The following is a 6,607-nucleotide window of genomic DNA, read 5'->3' as shown; positions in this document are numbered from 1 at the left end:
GCTCAGGTCATTAGTTGTTGGAGACATGGTCAGAAAGCCCACTCTGGAAGGGTTTTAACACTCACTAGTCCAAAACCTTTGTTTTTATATATGAAGAAACTGAAGCACTTAAATGACTTGTCCAATGCAGGAGGTTGAGCGATGGTACTGGAACTGGAATCCATTCTTCTGTATCATTCTCTAATCTAATCTAGAGAATCCGAGACCACTTGGAGCATGTTCCCGAAGTTAACCTAGAGAGAAAGCTAAGGACTCAAACACAACAGGAAATAGTTTGGGATATTTGTGCCTTAAGTCCCAGTGGCCACCTGCCTCGCCTCGCCCACTTCCTCAGCCACCTTGGTAGCCCCGCCCTCTTCAGGTGGCCCCGCCGCTTCCTGGTATGCCCAGCCTCCTCCTCCCCCACAAGCGGAACCAATATTCGGAGGCTTCCAGGGTCAGCCGGATCTTTCTCTCTCAGACTCTTCGCAGCGGTGACTCGGCAGCAGCGTCTCGCGTCATCAGTGACCGCCCCGTACCTTGCTACGCTTTGCGTCGCTCTGCTAGGAGCAGTCACCTCCTCCTTGGCAAATAGTCCTCGGCGGGGTCCGAGTTCTTGGATAATAGGAGGGGGGGGCCACAAGAAGTTGCAGCCAGGGAACACGGAATCGACAAGAAGAGGAAGACAGGGACCACAGTTTCTGCTCTACTGTGTGAAGTTAGTTAAAAACTTCCTCCTTCCTAAAAGGATCCTTCCGCCTGCAGTCGCGGTGGTGAGGCCGAGGGAGCCGCCATTTTGGATGTTCGGTTCCTGCTGCCACTGCTGCCGCCGCCCCCGGAGCTGCTGGTTTCATTCGAGGTTTCGGGCCGGTGAGTGTCACTCGCGGCGCTAAGAACATATTGCTTCTTTTGCCCCATGCCTGCCGGCAGCGCTCGGCCGGAAGCTTTCTGTCCGTACCAGAGGTCCGGTGCTGGGCTTTGGGGGGTGAGAAGAGAGGACAGAGACTGGCCCAGGAGGGGCCCGGAGCCCCAGGGGCTGCTCCGACTTCTTGAGGGCCAACCCGAGGCCTCGGACCAGGAGGCTCCGCGCGCCGCTGTCTTCTGTGCTGTGGCCTTGCCCGGCCGGTGCGGGCCTCCTTTGGACCCATTGACTTTCTCGGGCTTCGATCCTCTTTTGAGGGCTCATTCAGGGACCTGGGGTTAGCGGGGCGGGTCCCACCCCCGCGTGTCTTCTCTGAGCCACGTATCAGCGTTCTTGTATCTTGTACTCGGGTCAGGTCTTTCGTAGAACTCTCTTTAGCTCCTCATAATGCTCAATTAATCGCTGTCTGCTCTGCAGTGCCGTCCTCTCAGAACCGGACATTGCCCTCGCCTCTCTCTACCCTTCCAACCAACTTCTTTCCCAATTTTTAGGGTCCCTCCCCCACTCCCTAACTCAGCTGCGAGTGTCCTGCTTACCCTCCTCTCAAACTCTTGGTCTTGCGGACGGCAGTTTCTAATAATTCTCCCGATTTTCTTGACTGTCTGGAAGAGTCGGGACGATTGGTTATGTTTCCCTGTTAGGGTTTGATGAAGGAGAGCCATCGAACCACTCGCTTAGAGTATACTTCCCCAGTGAATGTTTGGAAAGCTGATTAAATGGCTTTGGGGAGGGGTGTAGGGAGGAGGCTGTCAAGTGTTGTCTCATTTGTGAATTCCCTCCTTGTGGTGAAGACTTGGCTTTTTGGTGCTTACTGACACTCGTGTATTTGTCTTGGTGTTATATATCCCTGGGCATGAAAATTGCCCGAGAAGGATCTTAATCCGACGTCTGCAGAAAGGGAAGTAACTTTTTTGGCTGCTGTAAGGATTAGTTTAACAGAGGAGAGGAGTGTAGATTTCTTAGTGATCTTAACTTGCAGGTTATGATCTTTGCTGACGGATTCTGAAAAATACTTAAGTTGACTGTGTGTTGAATTTGGGGGGGGGCGGTTAGTTGAATTTTGAATATTCACTTCTGCTGTTCTCCCATAATACTTGTCAGACTATATACTTCAAGTTTTGGTTTAAAAATATAGACTCTCCAGGTATCTATAATCTCACCACTTTTATGCTGTTCTTAAAGTATGTTTGCATTATGGCATGCTTGAATAAAAAGTATTTCACAGTATTTCACTGATTATTTCCTACATTTCAAGTTAGGCGAGTGTGATTGAATCACCTCTATTTCATCTCAGCCTGGGTTTTTAAAACTGCTGAAGAGAGCTTATTTGAGATTACAGCCTAGTGACAGTTGAAATTTAAATATGTAACTTTATGGACTCCTGTAGGGGGATGAAGAGGACAGTGAAAAAAAAAAAAACGTATAACTTGAACTTGGATCAAACCTTTTAATACTTCTAATCCATGTCTAAGTGCATTATTCTTATCACCAGGTAGATAAATTCCTGTACTGGTCATATGATGTCTCAGTAGGAGACTGAATGTTTTCATTGTAAATAGTGTTCTTGTTATTTAAAGAGACTTTTCAAAATTATGTTAGTGTTTCTGTATTTACTCTCGGGATAGGGAGTTTCTCTTTTGGGTAAAGGAACTATCACATCTCTGAACATCTATGGAATGCTTATTCATTTAATAAATATCCCCTTGTAATTGTTACTGAAATGTTCCATTTCTGAGTTATTTTTTAAAAACAAGGTTATTGGAAGAGCTATCGGGTAGGTGTTACTTAACTCTGTTCATTTCATGGTATAATGTATTGATAGTCAAACATTATTCATTCTTAGGTAGTTTGTATTCGTTTGGAAAGTGTCCTTTTGCCTTACAAATTATAACCACAATGCTGTTTAGTGCACTGTTGATTGATCACATATTTGAATGTCCGGTTTGTCTAGGGTTGTAGGATTATACTTGAAAGAAACATTATTGTTAAGGAAACTTCAGTTCATTTTCTTTTGGGAGCAGTTTCTTGTTCCTTGATCTGTTTCCCTTTTACCAGTTCTAGATTTGAACCAAACATGAATTTTAGTTTATTTTTTTAGTGAACTCTACCCCTAACTTGGGGGTCAGCCTCAAAAACCCTGAGATCAAGAGTTGAATGCTCTACCAACTGAGCCAGCCAGGTGCCCCTTAATAGTGAATTTTAGAGTGAAACTATAAAGTACAAAAATTGTCAGCAATACCTTGGTGATAATTTGCCCCCTGTTTATTTTAAAACGTAGTCTTGAAATTAGTGACGTGCAAAAACAAAAGTCCCAAGTTTTTTATGATTTATTTATTTGGGAGAGAGAGTGAGAGAGCATGCACACAAGAAAAGCTCGAGAGCAGGTGGAAGGGGCAGAGGGAGAGTGGGTCTCAAGGAGTCTCCGCACTGCGTGTGGAGCCTGTCTTGGGGATCCATCTCACCATCTTGAGATCACAGCCTGAGCTGAAACCAAGAGTTGGATCTTAAGCCAGCTGAGCCTCCCAGGCACCTCCAGGTTTTTTGTGATTTATTTTTATTATTTTTTTAGAGATTTTACTTACTTATTTGAGAGAGTGTGCACAAGTGAGGGAGCAGAAGGTGAGGGAGATGCAGACTCCCCACGAGCAGGAGGATGTGGCAATCTGTCTCAGGATCCTGGGATCATGATCTGAGCTAAAGACGCCCATTAACTGACTGAGCCACCCAGGTGACCCCAGGGTTTTTTGTGATTTATTAAAAGTCTATACGTATTGAAAAATTTGAGATTATTTTTAATTAAAAAAAATGTATTAGGAAACTACATACCAAAACAGATTTTCGAAATGCCTAATCCCCTTATTTGCATTTGATGAGGATTTAAAAATTTTATGTATAAAGCAGGACTTAATTGAAAGCAAAACTTTAAAGCTCTTAGATTTAGCTTCAGAGAATATAAAACTTTTACTTTAGCTTTCTATAAACTGGAACTACTTGTTTAACTATATTTGGTCCTTAAAATTCATTTGTTCTCAGCTTTATCAATTGCTGTGAGTTCTTGATTTTGACGTCTTCATCCCTCTGTTACTTTTACTCAGTTCCTTTCATGCAGGATAAGGTTTAAAGTAACAACTAATTTTAAAATGAAGAGAACATATAAATTTATTTAAGCCCTCATATTTCTGGGTGTATAGGTTTTTAAAGTTGTATCTTGGGGCGCATGGGTGGTTCAGTGGATTAAGCCTCTGCCTTTGTCTCAGGTCATGATCTAGGTCCTGGGATCGAGCCCTCTGTCAGGCTCTCTGCTCAGCCGGGAACCTGCTTCTCCCTCTCTCTCTGCCTGCCTCTCTGCCTCCTTGTGATCTCTGTCCATCAAATAAATAAATAAAATCTTAAAAAAAAATAAAGTTGTATCTTTGTCAGAAAGTATTAGGATTTTTCCATTTGCCTTTTTGTATAGAAAATTTTGTATCTGTGAAGACATTCATTTCTATCTTGAAAATACACGTAAGGTTTTTTTGTTTGTTTTTTTGGGTTTGCTTTTTTTTTTTCTCCTTCACTGAAGGAGTAATAACACAGTTTGGCATGGAGGAATAATTTAATTTGGCGTGAGTCTTGGTTACCAGAACATCTCTTGTCAAAGTTTGAAGGGTCCAGAAGTGAAAAAAACTCTCACACTTGCCAGACTTGTTGAGTCAGCATTAACTAACACTTTTGTATAAAAAGGTCAAGGTGTAAGATACTGTGATTGAAATGAGAAATGATTTTTCATTAGGTACTTGGAAGTTTTGTTTTGTTTCGTTTTTTCGCTTGCTTAGACAATTGGAGAGAGAAAGTTGAGTTATAAATGTTGTCAGTGAAAAATAGGTTTCAAAAGAAAAAAAGTAATTGTCTTTTAAAAGATGATGAAAACATACGTGACCTTTGCACTTTATAAATTAAGACATCTTTAAAGGCAAGTAGTTTTTACCTCCTTTCCTTGTTGTTACAGTGCAGCAGTCATAGTGTAACCTGATAGGCAGTTGCTTGGCTCACCCATCTTGCTTGTGTTTTACTGAGCATCCTAGGCTTTTCAGCTTGTTTGGCCTTGCGGTTAATGTTACGGGTTTTGGGGAAGAGCAAATATGAGAAAGACATGATTTTAGATCTTTGGGATTGTAAAATATTTGCACTCTCCTCACAAACCTTTGGTTTAAAAATGAGACTGATTAGAATAGATGATGTACACTATTGGGTTAAAAGATCTAACTTTAGTAAATAGTCATATAGCTGTACAACTCAAAAGGAGTTCCATTAGTGTTTTTACAGCTCATTTTAGTGAAGCTATTTACTAAATGTCACTATTGGGAAATTATCCCATTTGAAGCTGAAGAAAAGGAAGGGAAGTTAATTTTTAAAAATTCATTTTTAAAGTCTGCACAAAAGATTTGGTTCCCTTCCCACTTTTTGATATTTTTGAGAACGTGATCCTTTTAAAATATGGTGAAAAAGGGGTGCCTGGCTCGCTCAGTTGTTAAGCATCTGCCTTTGGCTCAGGTCATGATCCCAAGGTCCTGGGATCGAGCCCCACATTGGGCTCCCTGCTCAGCAAAGAGCCTGCTTTTCCCTCTCTCATGCCCCCTGCTTGTGTTCCCTCTCTAGCTGTCTCTCTTTGTCAAATAAATAAATAACATATATCTATATCTATATCTATATATATATATTTAATAACATATATTTTTAAATACGGTGAAAACATTGGTTTGAGCTGAGTGGAGAAACTAAGTGAGAATAATATTTTTATAGATAGTAGGTTTTGGGTATGATTTATTGAAGGTATGCTGTTGTGAGAAGAGCTTCTTTTTCTGGTAGTACTTTGGATACGTGATGGTTTTTTGTTTTGTTTTGTTTTGTTTTTTAAAGATTTAGGCAGAGAAGCAGGCAGAGAGAGAGAGAGGAGGAAGCCGGCTCCCTGCTGAGCAGAGAGCCCGATGCGGGACTCGATCCCAGGACCCTGAGATCATGACCTGAGCCGAAGGCAGCGGCTTAACCCACTGAGCCACCCAGGCGCCCCCGTGATGTTTTTTAAATATGTGTTTGTCTCTACCAGTGAAAGTTGGGCTTTACGTTTTCCTTAGAAACATTCCATGATGAAAGTTAGTAAATGGTGTTGATTATTTAAGAAAGTAGAATTAGGGAAGTAGTTTACTGGCAGTTGGTTGTATTATTTTTATTTACACATACTGAACTTCATTTATTTTTAAACTTTTAAATGTAAGCGCTGTTACACCCAAGGCGAGGCTTGAGTTCAGCGACTCCAAGATCAAGAGTTGCATGGTGTATGGACAGAGCCCGCCAGTTGCCCCTACACACACAACTTTTTTTTTTTTTTTTTAAATATTGTTCCTCTAATACTTCATATTCTTTCATTTTCTTTGTACCTGTTGTACCTATACCTGGAATGCTTTTCTTTTCTCCCTTCTACCTAGTGAATGTGTTCTTCCTTCCTCTCTACCCCCAGGCAAAGGGGTGTAGCACTTTCTTTAAAGTACTTCAACTGTCTAACTTTCCTTGAGTTTTCAGAGAACAAGATCTATCTAATTTATGACATCCATAGTACATAGCACAGTGACTGGCCCCTAGTAGCTACTCCATGGAATAGATGTTATGAATGAAAATAATATGGAAAAATTATTCAGGTATTCAGATATATGGTAACTGGTTGATGCC

General features: G+C 41.5%; 1 protein-coding gene across 1 annotated transcript in view; it reads left to right on the top strand.

Moving 5' to 3' along the window:
• The first annotated feature begins 511 nt into the window (after positions 1 to 511).
• Positions 512 to 6,607, top strand: part of AP1G1 (adaptor related protein complex 1 subunit gamma 1) — an 81,300-nt gene continuing 75,204 nt past the window's right edge. The window contains exon 1 of the mRNA XM_044255798.1: positions 512 to 849. The gene's annotated coding sequence lies outside the window, so the exon portion shown is untranslated. The remainder of the gene's footprint in view (positions 850 to 6,607) is intronic.

The sequence above is a fragment of the Neovison vison genome, chromosome 7, assembly GCF_020171115.1.
Source record: "Neovison vison isolate M4711 chromosome 7, ASM_NN_V1, whole genome shotgun sequence".
Classification (NCBI taxonomy): Eukaryota; Metazoa; Chordata; class Mammalia; order Carnivora; family Mustelidae; genus Neogale; species Neogale vison.
The sequence above is the reverse complement of the archived record's forward strand: the minus strand, read 5'-3'. Positions and strand labels throughout refer to the sequence as shown.